The sequence below is a fragment of the Panthera leo genome, chromosome C1 (assembly GCF_018350215.1).
Source record: "Panthera leo isolate Ple1 chromosome C1, P.leo_Ple1_pat1.1, whole genome shotgun sequence".
NCBI classification, from domain to species: domain Eukaryota; kingdom Metazoa; phylum Chordata; class Mammalia; order Carnivora; family Felidae; genus Panthera; species Panthera leo.
In genome coordinates this window covers 44327209-44343759 of record NC_056686.1, presented here as the reverse complement: position 1 = coordinate 44343759, position 16551 = coordinate 44327209, and the positions used below count along the sequence as shown (strand labels likewise).

The following is a 16551-nucleotide window of genomic DNA, read 5'->3' as shown; positions in this document are numbered from 1 at the left end:
AAAGGTTCACACAAGCATATATGTGTACACATTATGTTTGCGTGTATATGTATATGTTGTGCATATGCACTGTAAAGAGAGAGAGCTACAAATCAAGATACGTGCTGTGAAGACAAAGTATGGGATGTTTGGAATAGACTACTTTCATTTCTGCACATATTCCGGTGTAGTCGAAGTTCCTTGAGAATAAAGACCATATTCAATAGTGCTTAGTCAAACTTAGAATCTAACCCATAATAGGTAAGCAGTGGATGTTTATTAATGATGATAGTGACCATGAAGAGAAACAGTATTGTTTGAGGAAGACTCTTAAGTACTAGGAGCTGAACAAAAGACACTTTGCATTCCTGAAAAAAGTAAGCGATCTATTGAAGCCTGGGTGGCTCAGTCAGTTAAGCATCTGACTTCGGCTCAGGTCATGATCTCGCGGTTTGTCAGTTCCAGCCCTGCGTCGGGCTCTGTCCTGACAGCTCAGAGCCTGGAGCCTGCTTCACATTCTGTGTCTCCCTCTCTCTCTGCCCCTCCCCTGCTTGTGCTCTGTCTCTCTGTCTCTGTCTCTCTTAAAAATAAACATTAAAAAAAAATTTTTTAAAGCAATCTATAGAATGCATCCTTTGTTGGTTTAAAGCACCAGGAAAAAAATAAATTAAAAAAAATAAATCACCAGGGCACTATCTCTGAGCGTTTTATCTCTGGCAGGGCTCTGAAAATTGTTTTGAAATGCCTACCTATTTACCTCAAATGTACATGCATCCAATCTCCAAATTATTGTTTTCTAGGACTGTGCATAATGGTGTACCGATAAATGTCCAACAGTGGACTCCTTCAAAACAAAAACAAAACAGAGTTGTAACATTTGCTGGGATCTGTGGTGCAAATACTCCCACCATGGCCAATTCAGAGCTACCAATATGCTGTCACTAAACACAGAGATGGGAAGAAATGCATAGTAGTACCTTTGTTAAACACCGTACAGACACAGCACATGGGACGTCAAAAAGCATAGTTAGTAGTAACATATTAGGAAGTGATGGGGCTTTTTTTCTTTGAGTATTGCCTTTTTCAATAAAATTTATTGAATTAGAAGTTCATATAATTCGGGGCGCCTGGGTGGCTCAGTCAGTTGAGCGTCCGACTTCGGCTCAGGTCATGATCTCACGGTCCCATCCGTGAGTTCAAGCCCCGCGTCAGGCTCTGTGCTGACCGCTCAGAGCCTGGAGCCTGTTTCGGATTCTGTGTCTCCCTCTCTCTCTGCCCCTCCCCCGTTCGTGCTCTGTCTCTCTCTGTCTCAAAAATAAATAAATGTTAAAAAAAAAAAATTAAAAAAAAAAAAAAGAAGTTCATATAATTCAACTTTAATGACTGTATGGATCAGCTGGCTCAAAACGTTCCTAAAAATTTAGAAATTGGCTCTCATGACACCTAGGAGCCAACTCCCGCACCCCACGGTGCAGCTTAATAGACCCATATATGTCCCAGATGGGATCCCACTATGCTGAGTCTTTAGACACAGGGGAGAAGGCAAAAGTTGAATTTTGCTACTGAGGCTGTTTCCCTCAACCCTCATCTCCAGCTCTGCAGAACAGCTAACAGGCATGCTGAAAGCTTCAGTGTGGCAACACTTCAAGATGGATGGTGGAAGAACCACTGACAGACCACCTGTCCCCTGTCTACTTCAACTAGGAAGTCTGGAAAAGTTAAGCATTCATTTTCCCAACTTCCAGTGAGGTTGAGTGGCCAGTGAGACATGACAGTGCTGGGGGGTGGATAGTGGTCTGGAAAAGCTTTTTGCTTTTCTAGTATAATGACTACATGAATGTTTTACCCTTCCTACCTATCTCAGATATGAATATGATGTCTGGAGCTGCAGCAGCCATTTTGGAACCATGAGGCAATATGCCTGAGGAAAAGGCCAAGAGAATTGAAGAGCCACTGGCTGCGGGTTCATTGGGCTCCCAGACTAAAACCAAATCTGCATATTCCATCAGATCTGGTGTTGTATAAGGGAGAAAGCACTTATTCCTTTAAGTGCTTGTGTTAAGTTTTCTGCTACTTATAGCCAAAACTATCGCCAGCCTGTATAGGAATTAAAGGCAACTGATATAACAGGGATAGTCTTGGGTGGTTTTCATCTTCTTTAAGTTTCACAACACTAGGAGAGATGACATTTATAAAAATGTATAATTTATCATGGCTAGTCACACTTTAAAGGAAGGGTGGGGTTTTTTGTTTTCGCTTGAAAGAGAGAGAATATGTGTGCGTGGGTGCATGTCAGCATGGTGGGGGAGAGAGGGGGAGAGAGAGTCTTAAGCAGGCTTCATGCTGGGCATGGGGCTCAATCCCATGACTGTGAGATGGTGACCTGAGCCGAAATCAAGAGCTGGATGCTTAACTGACTGAGCCACTGAGGTGCCCCAAGGAAGTGTGTCTTAAAGGATGATTTGAGAGAGCTGCAGCTATGTGGACCTTAAAAACTTAATTTCAGTGTAAGTTTGCAAAGGTTTGAACACTTATCCGTCTTCAGTAAATTAAAAGCACATCAGGGGCATCTGGGCGGCTCAGTCGGTTAAGCGTCTGACTTCAGCTCAGGTCATGATCTCGTGGTCTGTGAGTTCGAGCCCCACGTCGGGCTCTGTGCTGACCGCTCAGAGCCTGGACCCTGCTTCAGATTCTGTGTCTCCCTCGCTCTCTGCCCTTCCCACACTTGCACTCTCTCTCTCTCTCAAAAAGAAATAAACATTAAAATTTTTTTTTAAAAAAAAGCACATCACAGACATTTCCTTTGGATAAATTAGACACAAACTACCTATTGATAGACGTAGCATAGCATCCACGCCCACATTCTACCGAGCGAGTAAGGACATTTGTTTTGATTAACAAACGCCAGGAAAGATTTTTCCTTTTATCAAAGTTGGCCTGGGTTTCAAGGAGATAAAGAACAGGTTTAACTCCCTTGGGGCTGGGTGGTGGCAGCTACTGAGGAGGAAGAACTGCTTGCTATGGGGTGGCTGGTCCTCTCCTAGGCACACCAGAGGCCTCTGTTTCCCAGGGGTCTGGAATTCTCCCAATGAGAAACAAGAAGGAAACATGGGAGAGCACAGGGCTTCCGGGGCTCAATCAGCCAGCCACCCAGTGGTTAGAAGTCCCTGGGCTTTCCAAATGTATGGAAGGTGGAGGCCTCCCTGACATGAGTCAGGAGGACTGGGAAATGGCACAAAGTTCCAAGGGAGAAAAGCGAGGGTGGGGTGACAGCCGCCACACCAGGAGATACTTAAACATCGTTGGATGCATTCATTCCCACTGGAGGAGTGGAATTCCTGCCAGCCAGCCATTCTCCAGTCATTCAGAGGAGGGACGTGTACTGAGTGTCCACTGTCCATGATGTCCTGGGAATGTAGCAAAGGAGGTCCCGCTCCCATAGAGTCTTCAGTTTACTAGAGAAAACAGTTAAAAAGAAGGTATAATGAAATGGGGCGAGTGTTACAATACCTGAAGGCTATTATTTACAATTCATTCGCTTCCCTCTGTGTGGTGCCACAGAACGATGAGAGCGTTGGACAAGAGCATCAGTGAGCCTTGCTTGGTTAAGCCATACATAGACATTCTTCGGTTGTCTGTCCTTGAGTAAATCTCTTTACCCTTTCCATGTTTCTTTTTACTTTAAAATGAGGTCAAGCTAGATGGTTCTGATTCTATTATTTCTATTAAAAATAGAGGTTGGGGGGGGGGCACCTGCGTGGCTCAATCATCCAACTCTGGTTAAACGTCCAACGTGGTTAAACATCCAACTCTTCATTTCGGCTCAGGTCACGATCTCACAGTTCGTGGGTTTGAGCCCCACATCGGGCTCTGTGCTGACAGCTCGGAGCCTGCTTGGGATTCTGTCTCCCTCTCTCCCTGCCCCTCCCCTGCTTGCTCTATATCTCTCTCAAAATAAATACAAATAAAAACTTTAAAAATAGCAGTGGTAACTCTTAAGAATATCTCCCACCTGCTTGTGATTGCCCCATTTGGTCAAGTACCATTTCATTGTTTATCGGCGTGTCCTAAAGTGTGTTCCAAGGAATACATTATTTCCTGAGCGTTTCCTGTTTCTACATGGATCTAACTTGGGTTTCCTGGGCCTGCCTTCCTAGTACTGAAAGCCAGATCTGAGGTTGATCAGCTTACTGCTGGCAATACCATCATTCTACAGCAAGGGCAGATCTTTTGAACTGGTTCTTCTACATAAGTATATTTTCAAAGCAGTATTAACCCAAAGTCTTAAGTTCCTTGGAGAACCAAGGATCAGCTTGTAGAAGTCCATAAATCTTTCAAAGCCATGTGAAAAATGGATACAAAAATCTGTGTACGTGTGTGTGTATGTGTGTGTTGGGGAAAAAGAGTTCAAGGGGTTCATCAGATCTTCAAAAGTGCCCATAATGCCAAAAGACTTAGGAACTTTAGGCTGGAGATTATGATATAATCTTGATATGGTCTCTCCATCTTCTGAATGTCTCTGTTTCTTACACCTTTTACCATTGTTACTATAGGGGTGTGCATCTTTCCTAGCAGACTATTCCTTCCTTAAGAGTGGAGATTGTATCTTATTGAAACAAGTTACACACACACACACACACACACACACACACACACACAGATATTTTGGAGTCAGACAGCAAAACCAACCATAATACCCCTTTCCCAGCTATGGAGATGGACAGCAGAGGGGCACATGACCCCCACTGGCCAATTGAGTTACTTTCTAAGATTTTGCTAAGTGGCACTGGCTGGGCGGGCAGGGGGCCGTGGGATCCTTTCCTCTCTGGCTGCACACAGACCTAAGCTGTGCATAGTCCTGTGTCCTTTCTCGCGAGGACATCAGTCTGTAAAAGGAATGAACAGACTTGGCAAACAGACGGAAGCAGAGGTACAAGAAAGAGAACTTGCTGGTTTCAATGCTCCAAGCTTCTCAGTTGCATGAACCAAAAGACGCCCCTCTTCACCGAAGCAAATTTGCATTCAAATCTGTCCCATGCAACCAGAGTCTTGAGCTGTTCCGTGAGTAGACCTAATAACGTCTACACCTCAGGTGTGGTGAAATTGAAATAGCATGTAATGAAGAAACTGCCAGTGAGCTTTCACCCGGCTTGTGACTGTCCCATCTCAACAGGTACCTTTTATTTGTTCTTCAGTGCGTGCCAAGGGACTCTAACTACACAGGCTGTAACTAGGTTTTCTCTGAGTTGAAAAAATGACTAAATAATTTGATAAAGGCTTGGTTAAACAAAACTCTTTCCCAAGGGACTTTCCAGAGTCTCCAGTCTTCTATGTTGCCTCTTGAATTCCCAGCTTGGGCAAAGTCACATGACCACAGGGCCCTACGTCAAGAAGCATCTGTGAACACGTTTTGGGAACCGCGGCCTCTGTGGCCAATTCAGGAGTTGTGCTGTCACAAACACTGCTTCGGGGACAACCTGACTGCCATCCAGTCCTTTTTCTACTGAAGCAGAAGTCCAGCAGCTTTTCATCCCCCGTTCTGATGATTACCAGCCATGAGCCTTGGAAAGTCACTTGCTTTCCCTGAGTCTTCGTTTCGGTCACCAGTAAGGTGATGATAATAGACTGCACGACATCCAAGAACCCATCCAATTACCCAGGCCTCTGCTTGTGGGATTATAAAAGGTTCTGAGAGGATTGAATGCAGGGGGCAGTGGACACTCTGGGCCTAGGAAGGTCAAGAACGGCCCAGGCGGTTGAGTGGGGAGAAGTGAGCTGAAACAGGGAAATGCAATGAGGGCTCACAGCCGTCCCTAGAACCAGCTCCATTTTGGGGTCGGGGGTGGGGGGGATCTTATGCCAACGTTCTGGCATAGCAATCTCTGGATTTTCTCACCTCTCTTAAATTGAAATTTCTAATAGTACTGGATTCCATGGGTTTGTATATTGTTTTATGGGGCCTCATAAAACAAAAGGTTAAAATGACACAATTTTCCCTTGTGGGTCCTCAAAGGCCAAGAAAACCCTTCAGCAAGAGGCAGAGAGCAAAGATCGTCACGATTCAGACTCCGAGTCCTGAAAAGCATTGGGTTCTTTCCGTTCTTATTTAGTTGAAATGTGATCAAGACAGCTGTGAACCAAACCCTCTTCTCTTCTGTGACCATCAACTAACCAGCAGGAACCCGTAGTGTTCCTAGGGATGCTGGTAAGTGTCAATGAGATGCCAAAGAGAAAACCTTTCGAAAACTGCAAAGCACTCCACGAATATATTATTTTTATTACTATTCCTAACGTTTAAAGTATTAATTCTGGCTTTCCCACAGACATGACTTCAGGCGAGTAATTCGTCAGCTCCACCCTTTATATAAAACAAACGCAGTGAGGGATGGGAGAGATTAACTCGAAAATGATGGGAGACGCCTTTGAAAATTGAGGGTCACTGCAATACTCACTAATTAATAGTAACCATGCAATTGTGAAGTTATAAATAGCTCCGCATCCTAGCAGAACCCAGAGTGCTCTGCTACTTTTTCACTTGTAGCCATTTTGATTCAGCCCATTAGCTCCACTGGCCTATAATTAGCACAACACCCTGGAAAATTAATCCAGCCTGGTGAGTCAACATTGGGGAAATGAAACAGACCTCTAAATCGTGTTGGAATCCAGCTGAAGTCTGAGAGCCGGGTCCTCCTGGTTTCAGAGGGAACTAAAAGCCTCAAATCTTGATTTTCTAGCTAAAGATAGAGGAGTCCTTCACTGTATTCTCAATAACTGAGTTTCAACGTTGCTATTAAGGTAAATATATCCCTTATTGCAATTTTCAGTCAGTCGGAGAATTGCAGCCTGTTACATTATAGTCATACAATGTATGACTTTTAAAATGCAACTTTGGAGAAATGAAACCTGCTGATACAATGAAGACAAAGTGTCCAAATCTCTACCTTCTGGCAGAGACCCTGAGGTCAGCCTGAGCAGGAGGGTTCGGAGGGCCAGACTAGCAGAGGAAATCTTTTCCTGGAAACTGAGATTGCTGAAATCTGAGCCCAGGGAAAGAGGTACCCAATAGGCAGGGAGGGAAATCACATGTTACTGTAGACAGGAGGCAACAAGCAGATTAAAAGCAATATGGAAGGCTCGAATATGGTGCCGTGAAGGTCGTCAAGAAGACGTGACTGCCAGTTGACCCACGCTGAACTTGGGCCATCAGAGGCCTCTCACCCACCTTCCCTGTCCTTAGAACGGGCATTTCATTTGCCTTCACCATGCTAGAAGCTACCCCATCAGAGCCTTGAGATAACAATGTGGTACTGAGACCATCTGAACAGTATACATTACTAAACCCTGTTAATGCCTCTACATAGCCTTTTAAGATTTAGCAGGCAGGTGCAGAGATTCATTTGTCTTATGGCCACCCAAGACAAGCCTCATTTAAGTAAGTTTGCTTGCCTATTAAAACTGCCACCTACTAACATGGAGTGATGGAGTGGTCTGCCTCTTGCGTCGGTCTCTCCTGGCCCTCCGTGTACAGGGCTCAGTTTGTGAAACGAGATACGGAACCAGCTACCCAGGAGCAAGGAGATGAAAATGAAGAGCAGTGGGTAAAGACGGGCGTGTGTGCTTCTCCTAAAATGCTTTTTGCTTTCTTCAGCGGGCACATAGTGCCATGTGGAGGTGAGTGTGCCGAGTTAAAGGCCAGGCACTAGGTCATCAGAGAAATAAATGGGTCCTTTCATCTTTCTCTTTTTGTAAAGTCGTTTCACTTTCCAAATTAAATATCCCCAGTATCCTTTCCTTGTAAATGTTTATCAGCTTAAACTGTTTTGTTTCCAATGTACACGTGTGATATGATTGGGGAAGTCTGCACGCAAACTTTCCTAGTGAAATGTCAGCTCATGTAGGGCCAAAGTCATCATCTTCCCTTTTGGTTCAAACTCTGACTTCAGATTACCTAGCCTTCAAATCTAGAAGTTTTTCCTTTTCCTGGATCGTCAAATCCAATCGCCAAATCCTGAAGAATCTACTCTACTTCTGCATATGCTTCTTTTCATTCCCCCCCCACCTGCTTATTTAATCTCTTGTGTCCGACATATTAATACCATTTTAATCTCCAGAAAGCACATTCAACCACATCATTCCCTGACTCAAAACATTGAATGGCTGCCCACTGCCTAACAAATTAAAGAAAACTCCTCGGTTTGGCAGCCAACACCTTGGCCTTACCTCGTATGCCTCCTCTCCACTTGACAATCTAATAGCATATATTTATGCTGTGGATGGTTGGATTTGTAACTCACCTGCTACAAGGGAAAGGCCTTCCAAAGTGGAGGTAAGGGAAGGAATCTGCACGCCCAGGGGATAGTTCTGCCCATTAGTCACGGGGCGCCAGGGAAAATTCACTCCGGCTGCTGGTAAAAAAAAACAAAATCTAATGTTGGACTACCATCAGGCCTGTCACATCATCTTCTTAAGTGAAGGAAAATACCACATTAACTTTTAAATGACTCTCCATTTGGCAACACACAGTCTTTAGTAAAGGGTGGGAGGAGCCTTGGACTTAAAAATTATGTTTTCCTCTTCCTTCTTCTAGTGTTCTCCATTTTTCATACTGATTTTTTTTTTACATTAAATAATCAGAATCGCATCCCTCTAAAAGTAATTGCTTTCCTTAATCCCCATCACCTATTTGACCCATCCCCTCACCTAAGGAGTGTACTTGTCATGATGAACACCGCGTAATGTATGGAAGTGTTGAATCACCACATTGCACACCTGAAACTAATAGAACACTATTTGTTAACTAATCAGGATTAAAATAAAAATTTAAAATAAAATAATAATAATAGTATCAAAAGGTTTGCGAGTCTTAGAATATATCTTGAGATAATTCTGGGGGGGAAAGCTATCTATGTGAGTTTTACATGAAGGCATTTGATTGCAAAAACAGTATTTCCTCCTTTTTAACTCTGCTTTTATAAAATACAAAATTGGGTCTGCATTATTTTTGTATCATTTTAGTTCATAAGTTACTCCATTTTCATGGTAAAAAAAATAAAAAATAAAAGCAATCGCTCTCTTTCCCCCAGCAATATTATTACTGTGTTTTTAAACAAAATACAGTATTAGCAGATTGAATCCAGTAACATATATGAAGTATTGTGCACCATGACCAAGTGGGATTTATCCCAGAATGCAAGATTGGTTTTACATATGAAAAATCAATGAATGCAATATACAATATCAGTAGAATAAAAAACATAAACCACATTGATTTTTTTTTTTTTTAACGTTTATTTATTTTTGAGACAGAGAGAGACAGAGCATGAACAGGGGAGGGGCAGAGAGAGAGGGAGACACAGCCTCTGAAACAGGATCCAGGCTCTGAGCTGTCAGCACAGAGCCCGACGCGGGGCTCGAACTCACGGACCATGAGATCGTGACCTGAGCCGAAGTCGGCCGCTTAACCGACTGAGCCACCCAGGCGCCCCCACATTGATCATTCTTAATAGGAATAGGAGAAAACTATCTCAAAATAATAAAAGCCATATACGAAAACCCCAAAGCAAACATCATTGTTAACGGAAGTTTTAGATGCTTTCCTCCTAAGATCAGGAACTAAACAACCATGACTGCTGTCTGCATCTCTGTTCAACACTGTACTGGAGGTCCTGGCCAGGGCAATTAGACAAGAAAATAAACAAAAGGCATCCAGATTGGAAAGAAAGAAGCAAAACTATCTTTATTCACAGATAACATGACCTAAGAAATCCACTAAAAAAAAAACTATTAGAATTAAGGAACAAGTTGGGCAAGGTTGTAGGTTAGAAGATTAATTTATAAAATGCAACTGTATTTCTATACATTTGCAATCAAACAACCCAAATTACGAAAACAACTCCATGTGCCATAACATCCAAAAGAGTAAAGTATTTAGGAATAAATTTAGCAAAAGAAGTACAAGACATACTCTGAAGAGTACAAAACACCTACTAAAAGAAACGAAAGAAGTAACATGTTCATGGATTGGAGGACTTAATATTGGCAAGATGGTAACAGTCCCCAAATCTGCTTACCGACTCAATGGAATCCCTATGAGAATCCCAGCTGACTTCCTTGTAGAAGTTGGAAAACTGATTCTGAAATTCACATATAATTGCCAGGAACTCAGAATGGCCAAAACAATCATGAAAAAGAGCAAAGTTAGGGGCGCCTGGGTGGCTCAGTTGGTTGGACTCTTGAATTTGGCTCAGGTCAGGATCCCAGGGTCTGCCCCTCCCCTCTCCTCTAAAAAATAAAAACTAAAAAAATTGACCACAAAGAAACTTTAATCAAGACAATGTGCTATAGGCATAAAGATTGACATATAGATCAATAGGATAGAATGAGATTCCAGAAATAACCTATGTGTCCATGTTTAATTGATGTTTGACAAGTGTACAAGACCATTCAATGGGGAAAGAATAATCTTTTCAACAAATAATATTGGGACAATTAGATAGCCAAATACAAATGAATAGAATTAGACCTTTACTTCACACCATATACAAAAATGAACTCAAAACGATCAAAGATCTACTATAAAACTCAGGAGAAAACACAGGCAAAAACATTTTATGATAGGAAATTTGGCAGTGATTTCGTGGATATGCCACCAAAAGTACAAGCAACAAAAGTACAAGCAATAAAGAAAATAAATAGATTGTACTTCATCAAATCTAAGAGCTTATGTGCTTCAAAGGACACTAGCAAAAAAGTGAAAAGATAAGCCACATTATATTAGAAAATAGTTACAAATAATATACCTAGTAAAGAACTTGGATCTAGAATACAAAAGTCCTACAACATAATAATAAAAAGATGAATAACCCAATTCAAAAAAAAGGCAAAGGACTTTAATAGAAGATATACAAATGACCAAGAAGCGGGATGCCTGGGTGGCTCAGTTGGTTGAGCATCTGACTTCAGCTCAGGTCATGATCTCGCAGTTCATGGGTTCAAGCACCATGTCGGGCTCTGTGCTGACAGTTCGGAGCCTGGAGCCTGCTTTGAATTCTGTGTCTCCCTCTTTCTCTCTGTTCCTCCCTGCTCGCACCCTGTCTCTCTCTCTCTCTCTCTCTCTCTCAAAAATAAAGATTAAAAAAATTAAAAAACAAAAACCAAATGACCAAGAAGCAATGAAAACATGTCCATACAAGAACATTCATATAAACAGTGATAGCAGCATCATTCATAATACCCAAATGGTAAAAACAACTCAAATGTCCATTATGAATGGATAAACAAAATATGGTATATCTATAATGAAATATTACTCAGCCAGACTATGGAATGAAATACTGACACATGCTATAGGACATGGATAAAGGTTGAAAACAGTGTACGAAGTAAAAGAAGCCAGACAAAAAAGATCACATATTGTAAGATTCCATATACATGAAGTTTCTAGAACAGGCAAACCCATACAGACAGAAAGTAGACTAGTGGTTGCTTAGCACTGGGGGGAATGAGAATACAGAAGAGATATAACTAAAGGGTATGGGGTTTCCTTCTTAGGTAATGAAAACTGTTCTAAAATTGACTTGTACACTTTACATGGGTGAACTGTATGGTATGTGAATTACCTCTCGAGAAAGCTGTTACATATTAAAAAAAGAAAGAGAGAAAAGAAAAAAAAATCAATGCCCAAGTAGAGTATTCATGGTGTAGCCATTAATGCCAATTTTTCTGGTGGCTGTTTTCATTGGTTTTTAAACATATACAATGGGGATGAATTTGCTTCCATCAAAATGTGGGACATTAAGGGCGCCTGGGTGGCTCAGTCGGTTAAGCGTCCAACTTCGGCTCAGGTCATGATCTCACGGTTCGTGGGTTCGAGCCCCGCATCGGGCTCTGTGCTGACAGCTCAGAGCCCGGGGCCTGTTTCAGATTCTGTGTCTCCCTCTCTCTATGCCCCTCCCCAACTCATGTTCTGTCTCCCTCTGTCTCAAAAATAAATAAACATTAAAAAAAAATTTTTTTTTAAATGTGGGACATTAAATGTCATTTTAGGGGTACCTGGGTGGCTCAGTTGGTTAAGCATCTGACTTTGGCTCAGGTTATGGATCTCACAGTCTGTGAGTTTGAGCCCTGCATCAGGCTCTGTGCTGACAGCTCAGAGCTTGGAGCCTGCTTCGGATTCTGTGTCTCCCTCTTCTCTCTGTCCCTCCCTGCTCATGCTCTCTTTGTCTCTCTCTCTCTCTCTCTCTCTGTCAAAAATAAGTAAATATTAAAAAAACACTGGGGCACCTGGGTGGCTCAGTCTGTTAAGCATCCGACTTTAGCTCAGGTCATGATCTCACAGTTCTTGGGTTCGTGCCCTGTGTTGGGCTCTGTGCTGACAGCTCAGAGCCTGGAGCCTGCTTCGGATTCTGTATCTCCCTCTCTTTCTCTGCCCCTCTCTCTCTCAAAATAAATATTAAAAAAAAAATTTAATGTCATTTTATTTTTTCAGAAACAAATTAAAGCTCACTCAATGCCCCCTTGCCAGTGTATTGAGACATTGAATAATAGTCATAATTAGGGTTCCCTCTCCTACTACATGGGGGATTTATGCAAATTGTACAGGCTTGTGCATCTACAGCATCATCGGAAGGAGTCCTCTGGCCTGTGGTCTATACTCATTAACACGGAAGGGATCACAATCTAAGCCTGCATAGGCTAAGGCCTTTTGGAGGAAGGTGATTCTGTCGATTCCTGCCCTGCTAGAGACTGGGGGATTTTGTAGAGGCTGCAAATCTTGGACTCAGGCCGTCATTTCCCTTTGAGCTCTTTCTACTTCCTGGAGCACTGCAAGCTAGCAAGGCAAGGCTCTTCCTCCTCATCGAATATCCAAAATACTAACTTCCTCCTGGTCTTGGAAAATCTCAGTCTGTCAAGGTCTGCTCCTTTTACCCACTGCCTTGAAGGAATTTTCTCCATCTTCTTCTCTTGTATGGGGTTTCTGCTTCCAGTTATGACAGATTTGCTTATTTAAGATCATCCCTCTTACTGACACCAACTAGACAAGCTGGGGAGAATAGAATATGTGCTTGAAGGCACTGAAAGCTTCCGAGGGAGAACTTGAAGGGCCAAATCGCAAAGAGAAAGGAAGTACAGACAGGTAAGCCCGTCATCTGGCACTGCTTTTCCCTTTAATGGGCTTGCTGATTAATCAGCAACCAAGTTAATCAATCAACTCAATTCTCTACCTTTACCCTTTCTCCCTTTTAGATCATCCTTCACACAGTACTCTTCCTAAAATTTAAATAACAGCACCTCTCTCCTTCACATAAATATTTCAGTGGCTTCCCATTCCCTTGGAATGAAGTGCAAACTCCTTATCAAGTTTAAGTAGTCCTCTCAGATCTGGTGTTTGGCCACATTCCCAGATTCCCTTCCCACTATTACCTCTCTAGAGCTCCAGCCATATTCCGCTGGCTTTTAATTCTCCTCAGTTGCTTTCTCCTTACTCACTCCAGGGCCTTTGCACATACTGTTGCAGTCTTTGGATCGCTCTCTTTTCATCTCATATTCATTTTCCTGGCTTTCCTACTTCCTGGCAGATTATAGTTTAAATACCCTCCGGAAAATTTTCCAGATTTCCTACGCTCGGTAATTTTACCCCCATAGAAGGCAAGAAATTTGCCCCTTACATCTTGAACTTCCCTATCAAAGCACCTATCACTCTTTATGATTACTCCTTTATTGTCTGTCTCCCTTTAAAGACAGCAAGTTCTAAAAGGGCAGGAACTGTGTCCTGTTCTCTAGTCTTTTTTTCTCTAGTCTTGCTCCCTAGATACCTAGAGTTGTCTCTCTAGTCCTCAGCCTGGTTCAAAATAAACCCTCATTAAATATTTTTAAAATTACCTGTTAATATTAGAAAGCCCTCATATTTTGTCTTCCACACAGTTCATCATACCTCTCTTCAAGACCTGGCTATTTTTTTTTTTCTTCTAGAAGATTCTAGAGAAGGATAAATGTGAACTGAATGTTATTTAAAATTTTTTAGTCCTTATAACATTTTCAAGATTTTACTGCAATAAAAATTAAAATGTGAGTGAAAGCATGACTACTCACACCACAGGCCCCTCCCCTATTATCCCAATTCCATAGGGTTTAAGGCCCCACTTGCTTTCTTACATGCAAAAAAGTGTGATTACAACTATTTGCATCCTCAAATGACATTCTGGCTTTTCAGCCACTCCAGGATCCGGTTCAAAAATGGCCTTCCTTGTTTTTTGTAGCCTTTTGTGGCTCCTTTCCAGTTTTTATCACAGACTTTGTTTTTCTCTGCTTCCTCTTCTCAGCTCGGCACAGCTCCCTCTGTCATGTTCTATAAACCTGCCACTGTTGATGAGTCTTTTTATGTGCCATCTGAATTGGCCGGCTCGGTCTCATTACCTCTTGGGTTCTGTCTCAAATCTCAGTGGCAAACAATTTTTCCCTTTACCTGTTACTTATTCCCCCCTTGTAATCCGTTTCTTAATTTGGTCACCGAATTACCTCGTCAGACACCGGGCGAAAATGAATGCCATCACTTTTCCATCATCAAATTTTGTCAGCTTTGTTTAGCCCTGCATCACCAGTGCCAAGAACAGTACCTGGTTCCTGATAAATAGCACATATTTGTTGAATAAATGAAGTATCTTGGCGTATACTTCATGATCGGCTACTTGGTTTCATTTACATTACTTTTGGTCCTCATATACCACACATAAATATTTAAGCACCATTGAGGTACTTGAAAGTTAATGCCACTTAGTAAAATTTTATTTCAATACATACCCTGGAACCTGATTCAGTTCCAGGCATTCTTCCTGGTAGGTTCTTTTGTTGTTGTTGTTGATGTTGTTGTTGTTGTTGTTGTTACTGTTTAAGAAATGTAAGAAGAAGGATTTGTTTTATTTCCATTCACAAATTGACTTTACTTCCTTTGGGGATAAGGCCTAGCCTTTGTTCCATAATACAACCTTTAATCAGTATACAACAAATGTAGTCACTTCATTTAAATGTAAACAGCGATGAACTCACCCTGGAAATCAAATTGTTGGTGTTTAAAAATATAGGTAGCAAGTAATAGGCAAGAAGGGTTCTGTGGTCCAGGGGAAGAGGTGCTAACAGAGTGCAGAGAATTTTCTGGGTACCGACCCTAATTTAAGATTTGGGACAGGTGGAGATTTCAGTAAGTGCTGGGTTGTCACAGGGAGGGGTTTGATGGGATGAGAAAGGTTAGTGGGCTTCAGGGTTCTGGAAGAAACGAGGGTGAGGGCATTAGGAGATAAGCTGAGTTAACAAATACGTAGTGAGGTAAAGAAAAGACATCAGGATCTTGGGAGATGGTGGGGAAAGAACCTAGAAGCATGAATTAAAGGAAACTGAAGGGGGAAAGGAGCAAGGGCCAAGGCTTGGACAGTGGAGCCAAGGAAACTAAAGACGCAGCCCCTGGGGGCTAATGTTAAAGGTGGAAAGAGAAAGCAAGGCAAATAGGCCTCAAAGGGAAGAGGAATGAGTGCTTAAAGGGAGAAACGAACAGCGGTGGGGTCCTCCCGTAAAGGGCAGAAGCAGAGGGGGCAGGGTTCTCCTTCAAAAGGCAGAAACAGAGTCCTGAGCCAAGAGATACAGTAGTGTGAGTAGGTGGGTCAGCATCAGGAGGGGAGCACAGGTCCAAGGAGTTCGAATGAGTCTGTGGCTGGCCATGTGAGGCAGTCTGAGTTTTTCGGAGGTTTTCGCTAGCGCTGGGGTTCGGAGTTCGTAAAAATACGTTTCAGACGCCCAGGGGATTTCAGTGTTAAGAGTTTGGTGGAATACGGTGGGGTTTGGTGAGGGGCAGGTGGCCAGTGACGATAGGAACCTTCAGCGAGGGCTGGGAATCCATTTCAGCAAGGTTGGGGTAGTTTCAGTGAGAGCTGGAGGGATCTGGGTCGGGTTGCGTGGGGGTGATTTTCGGCCCCGGTGGACCGATGTGCCCGGTGTGGGCATGAATTGAGGTGGGCGTTGGGGTGTATTTCAGGCAGCGCGGCGGGCCAATTTCCGTGGTTTGGGGCGAATTTCTTTTGGGACTGCGGCGCGCGTTTCAGGCCGGGCTGGCGGCGAAGTGCAGCCGCGGCCGAATGAATCCCACCCGGGATGGGGTGCGTCTCGGGCGCGCGGGGGCGAGCGAGGCCGGGAGAGGAGTCCAGCGGGGGCTCTGAGCAGCTTCGGGGTGCGAGGGGACCGCCGTCGGGGCTGGGCCGCACGGACGGCTCGGGGGACTTCGGGGACGTTCCGCGCAGCGAAGGGCACCTCGCCTCCACCCGTCCCGCTCCCGCGGGAACCTGTTGCCGGAGAAATAGGCGGGCGGTGGCGACGGCCGAGGACCCTCCCTCGCCTGCGCCCGGGTGTCTGCGCGGCCCTTTCACCCCAGAGACGCTCCGCGGCGCGGCCCCTCCCTTTGCTGTCTAAATTAAAAAAAAAAAAAAAAAAAGCCCCCCCCCAACACCCGCGCCCGTCCTCGGCGAACCTGGGGCGGCCCGGGCCGCTTCCGGGAGCGGAGGCGCGGCCCCGCGGGCCGGAGGAGGC

At 43.6% G+C, this 16551-nt stretch overlaps 1 long non-coding RNA gene across 1 annotated transcript; it reads right to left on the bottom strand.

Moving 5' to 3' along the window:
- Positions 1-2812: 2812 nt before the first annotated feature.
- LOC122227213 lies at positions 2813-14855 on the bottom strand. The gene is made up of 3 exons (XR_006205922.1): positions 14779-14855; positions 8274-8384; positions 2813-3434 (listed from the first exon to the last, which is right to left on the bottom strand). It is a non-coding gene; the product is annotated as an uncharacterized LOC122227213 (long non-coding RNA).
- Positions 14856-16551: the final 1696 nt, after the last annotated feature.